Source organism: Heptranchias perlo, chromosome 23 (genome assembly GCF_035084215.1).
Source record: "Heptranchias perlo isolate sHepPer1 chromosome 23, sHepPer1.hap1, whole genome shotgun sequence".
Lineage (NCBI taxonomy): Eukaryota > Metazoa > Chordata > Chondrichthyes > Hexanchiformes > Hexanchidae > Heptranchias > Heptranchias perlo.
The window spans coordinates 32937892-32950578 of record NC_090347.1 but is presented as its reverse complement, the minus strand read 5'-3'; the positions used below and the strand labels follow the sequence as shown (position 1 = coordinate 32950578).

The following is a 12687-nucleotide window of genomic DNA, read 5'->3' as shown; positions in this document are numbered from 1 at the left end:
CCTCCGCACTTGAGCTCAGAATCTGAGCCGAACCACTGAGGGGCCCTGAGGGAGGGATGAGAAATCTGGAGCTAGTTATACATCTCAAAGTAGCTGCTTCCGGGCGGGGGAGGGGGGTGTTGTTAGAGATCTGGGAGCAACTGGTTTACCTCCTACAGTGGGGATGATGCATGTGGCAGGGAGATCCAAAAACATTTTAAAGGGGAGAAAATACTTTAAAAAGAAGTAACCTTGCCCTCAGCAACAACAAAACAAAGCTCAACAACATATATGATAAAGTCTGCGTAGGAGGGAGAAGAAATTGAGAAAGGCTGAGAGGGGGAGGAGAGACGACCATACAGGGTGGTAGTGGGGGTTGGTGGTGAAGAGATAGTCAGGGAAGGCTGTATTCCTTGTGCTAAAATGGAAGTTTAGGATTCTGTGCAGAATTAGTTGAAAACATTGGAAATGTGGTGCATTCTTGTCCAATCCTGGAAATTGAGACAAATCTTCTTTTAGGTAAATTTACTTTGTGATAAATTCAGAATGCCCTTTAGTAACTGTTTTTAAAAATTGAACATTTTTGGACTTGAACAGTTTTATCATAAGAAAAAAGAAACGTATTCTGTTTTCAACAGAAAGATCGTTTAGAAAGTCAGTAAATGCATCGGCATCTCGTATTTTTTTTGAAAAGAAACTGTTTCCATGGTGATTGTCCACATCACAAGCTCGATTTCCTAGTTATGCGATCATGCCAGCCACACAGTTTCTAGTGTTTCTACAGCTGGTGACTCGGGAAGCTATTCTTCTTTCTAGTATAAAGTTGAACCTCCAGAGACCCGATGGCATCCGACAACCACATCTTAGTGGATCCTACAAGCTGCCGTCAGTCTCTACTTACCGTTTTCTTTTAGGAGCGGCAGCACTATTAAACATAAGTGGAAAGAACAACACAACGAGGTCATAGGTCCCTGTTTAAGCACCATCTCCTGGGCTCAGATGTAAGATAAATGTAGAAGTGCTGAGTGTGAAGGAACTGAATGAACCTCAGTGGAGAGAGTCCTCAATCTAGGGCAATTCATCTCTGCTGCCCCATCAGCCTTGCACCCCATTTGTATTGTACTGCTGTAATGTAAACAATGTTTAAGCAAAAAAAAACCTCATAAATATCCCCAGAAGCAGTGAGACTGCCGTAACATAACTGGCCGTAGCTGAGCTGAGCTGATACTCCAAAGCAGGCACCTTAACGTAGTGAGCAAATGCTTCAGTGCTGCTGCCTGTATCCAGGTCTGTATCATGGTTGTATCCAACCTGAGATGTAAATGGGTGGAATTCACATTTAAGGCTGCCGTTCACCTGCAGCTGAACTGGTTCCACATTATAAGGGGAAAATTTCCTGTTGCCTATTTATAACAAAATCATTAAACATCTATATTTTAAAAAAAAGTGCTTATGATTTCACTCTACATAGGGAACGGCAGAAATTTCTCCCATTATCCATGTAACTACTAATTTAACTGTGCAAAACGGTAACTAGAATAGTAAAATACCATCAGGTTACTTGTTTAGATAGATTGTATACGCTGTCATTGGTTTGTGTTCCCAAGGGTCAGTCCATTAGAGAATCCTCTCATTACGGGTTTCATTTAGTGGTGAATCAGAAACACTTTAAAATGCATTACAAACCTATTCCAGTCTCCTGCTCTGGAACAAACCCAAAGCATTTGCATTTATTATTTCCACTAGTTATCTGTGAAGGTTCCTTGGCTGTAATTATAAAGTGGTTAGATACTGCCCTAGTACTTTCTAACTTGCATAATAGCAGTTTGTCTGGAACAAAATGACTAAAATTGTTCTTTATATAATTTCTGTTATTTGACAGTAAATCAGAAGCAGCTTGACGAACTAATGACGAAGCATAATTTTGGCACTTAAAAAATATAAATGTAATTGCTTTTCACTTATCAGGTTCTTCTTTTGAATGTGGTCACTGAGTTGTCATGTGTGTGAATTGATAGATTACAGACATTAGTCAAAGTGGTTGATATTGTCACTAATAGACAGCTGACGCCCAGTGAAAGTGAGTTGCACAGTGATTTGAGGCAGTCAGTCAGTCACTGTGGAAGGAAACTTATATTCGTAATACACTGGAGTATGGAGTCGAAGTACAGTAAAAATGAACTGATAAGTTGAGCAGAGGAGAATACGACTTACTGCTTTCTTTTATCAAGTCTCTTCAGGTTTGTCAAATGCAGCACTCAAAATTGGGTTAAGGGATTATCTGTGGGCTGGGTAACTGTTTAAAATTCCAATTTATATGCAGTCATCTTTCAGCTGTTAATGAGGGTCTCAATTAGACATTAAAATGTAAAATGGCATTATGAGAGAAAACAAAGAAATAAAAGATATATGTGAAGTGCAGACTGTGAGGGAGTAGCTAAAGAGGTGGGGAATAGGTAGGGAGAAAGGAACATAGGAACAGGAATAGGCCATTCAGCCCCTTGCGCCTGTTCCACCATTCATGGCTGATCTGCATCCTGACTCCATCCATCCGCCTTGGATTCATATCCTTTAATACCCATGGCTAGCGATACTGAATCGATCTCAGATTTAAAATGATTAATTGATCAAGCATCTACTGCTTTTTGCGGGAGAGAGTTCCACATTTCTACCAACTTTTGCGTGAAGAAGTGTTTCCTAACTTGTCTCCTGAATGGTCTGGCTCTGATTTTAAGGTTATGTCCCCCTGTCCTAGACTCCCCCACCAGCAGAAAAAGTTTCTCTCTCTCTACCCTATCAATTCCTTTCAAATCTTAAAAACCTCAATCAAATCACCCCTTAACCTTCTATATTCCAGGGAATACAAGCCTAGTTTATATAATCTCTCCTCATGACCTAACCCTTGGAACCCTGGTAACATTCTGGTGAATCTGCGCTACACTCCTTCCAAGGCCAGTATATCCTTTCTAAGGTTGGTGCCCAGAGCTGTGCATCGTACTCCTGATGTGCTCTAACCATGGCTTTGTATAGCTGTATTAAAAGGTCCTCCCCTTTATATTCTAGCCCTCTAGTTATAAAAGCTTACATTCCATTAGCCTTTTTGATTATTTTTTGTACCTGATTACTACATGTTAGTGATCTGAGTACATGGACCCCAAAGTCTCTTTGGACCTCCACTGTTCCTAACTTTTCACCATTTAAAAAATACTGGGATCGATCCTTTTTTGGTCCAAAATGGATGACCTCACACTTACCTGTGTTGAAATCCTCCATCTGCCACAGTTTAGCTCACTCACTTAATGTGTCAATGTCTCTTTGTAATTTTATGCTCCCGTCTACACTACTTACTATGTCACCAATCTTTGTGTCATCAGCAAACTTGGATATATGGCTCTCTATTGTGTTATCTAAGTCATTAATAAATATGGTGAATAGTTGAGGCCCCAGCACAGATCCTTTGGGATACCACTAGTCATTTCCTTCCAATTCGAGTACATAACCATTATCCCCGCTCTATGTCTTCTATTACCTAAACCAATTTCCTAACTAGGTCAATAATTTGCCTTCAATTCTATGAATTTTAATTTTAGTTAACAGTCTCTTATGTGGAACCTTACTGAATGCCTTCTGAAGTCCATATAAACTACATCCATAGACATTCCCCTGTCTGCTACTTTAGTAACTTCCTCAAAAAATTCAATTCGGTTCGTTAGACATGACCTACTCTTTACAAATCCATGTTGGCTCTCTCTAATCAGCTCAAATTTCTCCAAGTGCTCGGTCACACTGTCCTTAATTATAGATTCCAATAACTTCCCCACAATAGATGTTAAACTAACAGGTCTATAATTTCTTGGTTTCTCGCTCTCACCTTTCTTAAATAATAGTTACATTTGCAATTTTCCAATCTAAAAGGGACAATTCCTGAATCGAGAGAACTTTGGAAGATCATGGCTAAAGCATCTGCAATTTCCTCACTACTTCCTTTAAAAACCGGGGTGGAAACCATCAAGTCCTGGGGAGTTGTCAGTCAGTGTCATTTTTACTAATACTGTTTTCTTGCTTACGTTAATTTTAGTGAGTTCCAGTCCTTGATTCATTATTAGTTTCCCTGGAATGTCAGGTATATTATCTTCTTCCTTTACTGTGAAGACTGACACAGAGTAATTATTCAACAAGTCTGCCATTTCCTTATTTTCATTTGCAATATTACCCGCATTTGTTTTTAAAGGGCCCACATTACCCTTCACGACCTTTTTTCTTCTAAATTGTAAAAACTTCTTGTGTTAATTTTGATACCCATCGCAAGTTTCTTTTCATATTCCCATTCTGCAGCTCTTACTATCTTTGTTGTCTTTATATCTCTCCCAGTCCCCTGGATCTACACTATTCTTTGCACTCTTCCCTTTAGTTTTAAGTTATCTCTCACCTCTTTTGTCGACCATGGCTGTTTTTGGTAAGTAGAGCTCTTGCCCCTTAGGTGCATATACTGGTCCTGTATTAAGTTAAATTCTTTTTTGAACACCTCCCACTGTTCATCTGTAGTTTTACCCGTTAACAGTTTTGACCAGTTTGCTGTCGTCAATCTCTGTCGCATCCCGTTGAAGCTAGCCTTGCCAAAATCTTGAATCTTAGTAACTGTGTTACGTTTCTCTGTTTCAAATCTAACATTGAGTTCGATCATATTATGATTAGTGTTAGATAAATGTTCCCTTACTGTTAGATTATTAACTAAGTCTTGCTCATTTTTTCACTCAAAGGGTGGTGAGTGTCTGGAACGAGCTGCCAGAGGCAGTAGTAGAGGCGGGTACAATTTTGTCTTTTAAAAAGCATTTGGACAGTTACATGGGTAAGATGGGTATAGAGGGATATGGGCCAAGTGCAGGAAATTGGGACTAGCTTAGTGGTATAAACTGGGCGACATGGACATGTTGGGCCGAAGGGCCTGTTTCCATGTTGTAACTTCTATGATTCATTACTAAATCTAGTATGGCCTGCCCTCTTGTTGGTTCTAGAACATATTGCTCCAGAAAACTATCTTGAATGCACTCAAGAAATTCACTACCTTTCTGACTTGAGCTACTCTGCCCTTCCCAGTCTATATGAAAATTAAAGTGTCCCATTAAAACAACTCTGCTTTTGCTACAAGCTTCTCTAATCTCTGAATTAATACATTCTGCCACTCCATTGCTGCTATCAGGAAGCCTGTAGACAACTCCCTTTACAGTTTTAAGTCCTCTCTTATTCCTCAACTCTAACCATAGAGTCTCCGCTGATTGCTTTCCCTTACCTATAATCCTCTCTTACTTAAGGGACGCATGAAAAACTGGTAAAGTGGAACTGGCTCCAGTAGCCCAAGAGCTGAGTAGAAGAAAAAAAGCAGGTAAACACAGAGGGTGCAAAATACCTTGCTAGCACAGTGTCCTGAGGGGGTTACTCACTCAAGCACCAACCCATTCCATACCCTTCCATCCCTGGAAATGCACATTACCAGCAATTCCTGTTGGAGAGAAAATGGGAACTGTAGTTCAGTCGTTATTAAGGTCAGAGGGCTGCAAACTTCCAACTAGAAAGATAAGGGGCTGTTCCTCAAGGTTACGTTGAGCTTTGTAGAATGGCATTCAGCTGTTTCATATTATGACCTGTAAACAGCACCAGTGAAATTCCACAGTTATAATGAATTCATGAATCTTTGTATCCTTCTGTCTCTATAATTAGCTGCACAATTTAGCAACAGATGCGTACACTAACTGTCACCAGCATCTTTAACAAGGAAGTCTAATTGCTTTGCACTTTGGGGGCTTACATAAAAGTAAGCAAGTTGTTTGGTAAATACTACAATTGAAGACTTTCATTTTGACCTATTAGAGACTACGGTAACCTGTTTATATCACATCACAAATAAAAGACAAAATATAATGGATTCAGGTTATCAGTTCAGAAAGATTTGCCTGATATCCCAAAATATGGGCTCTACAATATTAGCGATGCACACAGATATCTTGACAGAGTAAAATGCTAATTTACAATTTTATATCCAGATTATTACTGTATCACTTTCAATAAGATTCTTCAGTTAGCAGAAATTATATTCTGATAAAGGAGTGTGACTGCCAAATTATAAGCAGTTTTGTGCTGTGGCTTTGTGCCTATTAGAAACTGGGTTGAAACTTTTAGACTCATTTCATTACAGCTGACGGAAGGTAGAGACTTTCATTCCACCAGCCTTGGCAAGATTCAAACCCAAATCCCCAGAGGTGATAAAGCAATGTTCTAACCAACTGCACTTTCAATCCCGTTTTTTTCCCCATGGTTCACTCTGCTTTATACACTGTTGCCTATGGGACCTTCAAAGACTGTAGTGCAAATGAGGGATTCTGCTAATGTTGTACACCACTAGAGTGAAACTTGAGGAAAGTTTGACGGGTTTATTAGTAACATCTGAGCACTGAGGTTGTGTCACGGTCCCAAGTCATTTGTTAATTTTCATTTTAAGCTGGAAAAGAACAACCAATGTTGGCCAGACCAAACTGTAGTGTCTTCTTCCGCATCCCTGTACTTTATTTCTTTATCATTGACTCCTATGCCATCCCATACCCCATAACGGTTAACTTGCATCCCATCTTGCACTCTGCAACTTCCCTCAGAAGTTTCTGTTTTTAAAGAAAATACCCAAATGATGCTCCTACATTAAACTGCATATCAATTGGGATGTCACCATTATTAGAAATGGCAGGTATGGAGGGCTGGACGATGCAACAAGCTACTGCACTGTACTTTCACTGACCTGGCTTTGAATCTAGCTCAGACTCCTACATCTGTTAGCTATAAGCGTCCTACATAAAGCAAGTTTAACCAGCATTAATCCAGTTCCTAGTAGGCACAGCACAGCACAAAAGAGTCCACGCTTTGACCCTACAGAAATTGGCACTAAACGGGCAATGTCACGGACAGAAGCCGTATTTGGAGCTTGTGTTAATAGTGGAACAATTTGTACTAGCGCAGTATAGAGTGCATTTCTGAGTTTGCAGGTTCAGGCACATTCTCAAAGCAGAGTAAAGGGAACTTCACTCTATATCTGGGATGTGTTTTATCACAAAGGGCAAAGGTTCCAGCTCAGAGTGCTATCCAGTGATGCCCGTTGGGAAGCGCACATGCGTGGATGGGTGAGTGATTGTGTGTTTAAAGAGCCTTTGGCTGATGTACTGGAGGGCTGTCACTACCTGAGGAACAGTACTCAAGCAGGAGTCAGTGGAAGGAGGAGTGAGTGGAGAACATCAGAGGGAAAATAAGAAGGGGGTAAAGAAATCTTGCTGAGGGTTCAAAAAGAAATATGGATTTGAAATCCTTAAGTCACTTAAACACAAGTTAAAGAAGGATTACTACCATTCTAGGAGGGAAATGAGCTGGATGAGCTTAGCCCTTTTGCAATACAAGCATTATCATTGCTTTGCAAGTTGATAAAACACAGTTTCAAAGCCATGTTAATAGCTTTTCAGCAGTGAGTGTCCCAATTCAAGATGGAAAAGCATCTGGATAAATTATAAATATAAATTTTAAGTTATGAATTGGCCATGTTCTCTTCTGAACTATTCTTTCTCGGAGTAATATGTCTATCTGTAGAATGGTTTAGAGAGTGTGCATCACACTTTGAAATGTCAAAAGTATAAGGCAGAGAAAGAAAGGCTGCCAATTCAGGATGGGTTTTTTTTTCTGACCTGGAGCTGGAAATTTGCCATCCAATCTTCATATTTCCCTCATCGAACTGCAATTAAACTCTGACTGACCTCAAGTGATGATTGCTCACAGAGATTAGACCTCGTGGGCTTAAAGGGACAAGGTCACTTAAAACACAGCTTCATCTTAGCAGAATAATACATTGATACATTGTCATGATAAAACAACATGTCATTTGAGATATCGCAAGCAGGTGATCTGCTGGCATTAAACAAAATTGAAGGAATCAACCCGGCAGGATTGGCTTTGTGACAGTTTCGAAAGAAAATGCTGAAAAGAATGACCAGGTTGCCAAGCAGAATCTCACCCTCTCATTAGCTGCGGGAGAACTCATCTAGCGTGAGGCATTTTAAAGGAATGATGAGGAAGATTGCCTGCTATCAAGGTCAAGTGGGGGATAGTAGCCACTGCAAACAAAATTGGGTCAGACATTATTTAGCAAAAGCTGACTGAACAGTTAGTTCAATCGTCAGTTGTTTTATTTACTACCACATGGCGGTAAAAAAAATGACAGTGTGCTTGGAGGCTTTGCCAATTATGTATTATGATCCATTTTAATAACATATTTAAGTTGCATTCCCATCACAATAATACTTCTAGTTAATTCAAATACTGGCATATTGCTTTTTTATTAGCAGTAATTTTTCGTTGTAGACGGGAGTAAGTGTTAGCTGATTTATATGCTGTCCCCCATTTCCAATTATTCTGTATTACCCTTCAGTGGCATCTGATGGAAGGATGTGCTGTTGGAGCCAGTTTTGTGTCACTCGTAGCTCATGTTGCATGCTGCCAAATGATGTAGGGCATGAAAATATATAAGCAGCTGGCACAGTGAAGTTCACCAAGGTGCTTTAAATGAAATAAGTGAGTTGAAAAGAAGTCAAGAGAATGGGTAATAATTCAGACAAGGAGTTCACTGATGATGCTGTGTTGCTGCTGCTTCGATGTTGCTGTATGTACTTTACTGCTAAAATACTGCACTGGGAACATGAATGGAAAGCCAGAATTTTAATATACAAGATTTTCTATCTTTTTAAAAATGAGGATAATGAAACACAGTAATGCATTGTAGACTAATGAGCATCGGGGGAAGTGATAACACGGCAGTAGTCTAATGATGTGATTTCCACTTTGCAGCAACAATAAAGTTGCAGGATAACTCCAGAGGTGAGACCCGACTAGGGTTGCCAACCCTACAGGATTGCCCTGGAGTCTCCAGGAATCAAAGGTTAATCTCCTGGACACTCCTGTGAGCAACCTGGGAGAAAAATCACAGGGACATTTTCTTCTGCTGTTTCACTCCGGCCAGAATAACAACAAACAGCTGGGCCGTGACAAGCCCAAGATGCAATGCAGCCCAGGCGCGCACACACTCCGTGCGGTACAACCATGTGATGGATAGAGTGGTTTCTGGAGTGCAGAGGATTGTGGGTATTGTAGCTCCCATTACTGAATGATTGATGCTTTAGGTGACTACTGTCAGGAGAGTGTGGGGCCGCGGTTGGAGGCAGGCTGAACCCTCCTGGAATACAGTCCAACTAGACTTGGCAACCCGAGACCTGACTTTATGCAGGAGTGAAGTGGTGTGGGACTCCTTCCCCTCTCTAAGGGCCAAGACGTTCTCACGACGCTGGGTGTGAGCAGGCATGTGCTGAGGTCTGACCTAAGCAGGAGAATTCCAGTTAGAGCCAGGCAGTATTAACAAGAATACCATTGGCTGGAGCCAATACTGTCACTAGGTTAACTGCAGCATAGGAGGTTTGGCTGGCCTCCAAAACTGGGAGAGCAGGCCTATAGCACTTTTTAAATTTAGAATTCTTCCACAATTATAACATTTGAACAGAAGCGAATTGTTGCAATTTGAGTGCTCCACTGGATAACGTCTCTCATGGTTACACCCATAGCCGAGCCCACGCTCACTACAAACTGAAGTGTGACTTTATCTGCACAACATCTTCTACAAAATCTGCTGTACAAGCACACAATTAGACCACTGCCGTGTTGTCACTCCCTGTTGCCTATTCGTCTACAGTGCATCACTGTGTTTCATTATCCAATCTTTTAAAAAGGTAGAAAATATTATAATCCTGGCTTTCTATTTGTATATCCAGCACAGTATTTTAGCCTGTCCCCACAGTAACATCACCACAAAATGCAGCAGGATAGCATTCTCAGTGAACACTTTGTCTGAATTGTAACCCATTCTCTGATTTTCCATCACTCATTTAATTAAGAGCGCCTTGGTGAACTTCACAGTATTGTCCAGGGGTTGAAGAGAAATGCTTGTTAACAGTGATTAGCTCAGTACATTGGCAATGAGTGCAGTCATGTTCTCCTCGCCTTGAGATAGTAGATTAAATATCGTATCAGATGGTTGTGGAAAATCAATGCAACAGATTTCACTTCATTACAGAATGTTTAGCCTCTTTGAATATACAAAAATAATAAAAGACATGGTGCTTTGCTAACCCTCTTAGTAATACTAAATCTGGAGCAGCAAGCAAACATAAAACTTGTATCTGAGGTTTTGTCCAGCCACAATGGATCCTCCAGCTTCTCTCAGTGGATTCGAAGAACTGAATAGTTGAGAGCATTATATTACATTGTCTTCGGTCCCCGCTACAAATTGTGTTCCCTACCCACCGGCTCCATCCCTCTCCCTGGCCACTGTCCAAGGCTGAACCAGAACGTTCGCAACCTTGGTGTCCTATTTGACCCTGAGATGAGCTTCTGACCACATATCCGCTCCATCACTAAGACTGCCTACTTCCACCTCTGTAACATCATTCGTCTCCACCCCTGCCTCAGCTCATCTGTTGCTAAAACCCGCATCCATGCCTTCGTTACCTCTAGACTTGACCATTCCACTGCTCTCCTGGCTGGCCTCCCATCTTCCACCCTCCATAAACTTTAGCTCATCCAAAACTCTGCTGCCCGTATCCTAACTTGCACCAAGTCTCGTTCACCCATTACCCCTGTGCTCGCTGACCGACATTAGCTCCCGTCCGGGAATACCTGGATTTTAAAATTCTCATCCTTGTTTTCAAATCCCTCCATGGCCTTATCCTTCCCTATCTCTGAAACCTCCTGCAGCCCTACAACCTTCCGAGATCTCTGCGCTTCTCCAATTCTTGCCGCTTGCGTATCCCCAATTTTAATCACTCCACCATTGGCGGCTGTACCATCAGTTGCCTCGGCCCTAAGCTCTGGAATTCCCTCCCTAAACCTCTCCGCCTCTCTATCCCTTTCTCTCCTCCTTTAAGGTGCTCCTTAAAACCTACCTCTTTGACCAAGCTTTTGGTCAACTGTCCTGGTATCTCTTTATGTGGCTCGGTGACAAATTTTGTTTGATAACGCTCCTGTGAAGTGCCTTGGGATGTTTTACTACCTTAAAGGCGCTATATAAATGCAAGTTGTTGTTGAGATAAACTTTTGAAGTTTAACCTGGGATTTAGGAAAACATTGGGAGAGGGAGAAATTCTCCTCCAGAATTCCACCCAAAAATCAGACAGGATCACGACTGAGAATGTTGCAAACTTTGGGCGGTGAGGCCTACCTCCGCTTTCAGCGGGATTTCCCACCAAGCACTGCTGCGAGCCATTCCTACCCCACTCACTGCGTGCAAATGGGGGTGGGGCCCTGGATCCCCCTGCGACTTTCTCTTCTTTCCTCCCATTACCACCGCTACCTGGGGCTGCCAGGTGGAAGGACCAAGAGTTGTGGCATTGTAGTGGCCGTTTCTCGCTCTAGTTGGCCCCAGACACTTATCTGGTAAAGGCGTCAGTCTCGGATAAGACCTTCAGTGGCAGCCTTCCATCCAATCTTTGGGGCTATTATGCTCCTTTAAAGTCGCTTGCTGTCTCTTATGATGCCGCAGTGGCATCCTCATGACAACATTGCTGAAATTTCCTCATTTGAATTGGCGGGCTCTCACTTCATGGCAGGAATCCCCCAGGAGCCCGCTATTCATATGCAATGAGCCAGAACCCAGCAAAAAGCATGAGAAGAATTCCTCCTCAAAGAGGAAAATCCACCCCCCCTCCCCAAACCAAGTATCTTCCAGAGCCAAACAAAGTTTATCAGATTAAAGTGCTAGTTTCCTGAAACTACGAGAGAAGTTAAGCTCTCAGGAGGTAATAATTAGGTGATGGCAAGCTTGGGTTTATTATCGGTGTCATTGTTGTTTTTAATGCCTACAGTATGAGTGTTAGATGAGAGTTTTAATCCATTGCTGGTTTATCTCTATGCTGTCATTCACATAGAGGATCACTGCTTTGGATGCAATGGCTGCATTGCGATAGTTAGCAGTTGATACCCCGGAACTGGTCAGTATGTGTGATACAAATCACTATTCACAGTAAGAAATTTACCTTCCTGTGTACAGCCTGCTCTTCTGTATTGACATTAAGAAGCAATTTTAGTTATGATGTGGAACACGTTTAAGTTGTGAAGAATTTTTCCAAAACACTCTTATAGTCTGTGAAGTAGTTAATCCCTTTATTATAAGCTGTTTTTTCATTGGAAGGCTTTCCGTCAGATTGACCAAATGCTCAAGTTTGCAACAGGTTCTAATTTATCATTGTACCTGCATTCACTCTTAGTACATCTGTAAGGAGGAGTTTCGTTGTAGGCATAGAACAAGGCCTGGCTTGGGAGTTTGTTACAGATTGAAGCTCTCCCAATTTATACCATCATTAGTTGTCACAACTAGGCAGGTCATAGATGCAATGAGAACATACCGTCATGTTCTATTATCTGTCAACAGCTATATCTGTCTAACTTTTATCTTTCTGCTTTTCAGAATAACAAATTTGAGTTACCGTCATTAAGGTATAAGAATATAAGAAATAGGAGCTGGAGTAGGCCATACTGTCCCTCGAGCCTACTCCGCCATTTATTAAGATCATGACCGATCTTCGAACTCAACTCCACTTTCCAGACTGATCCCCATATCCCTTGATTCCCTTAGAG

The 12687-nt window shown here is 41.4% G+C and overlaps 1 protein-coding gene across 1 annotated transcript in view; it reads left to right on the top strand.

Moving 5' to 3' along the window:
* The window catches only part of LOC137341235 (dynein axonemal heavy chain 9-like), a 422940-nt gene that overhangs the window by 176848 nt on the left and 233405 nt on the right, over positions 1–12687 (top strand). The gene's annotated exons all lie outside the window — the stretch shown is intronic.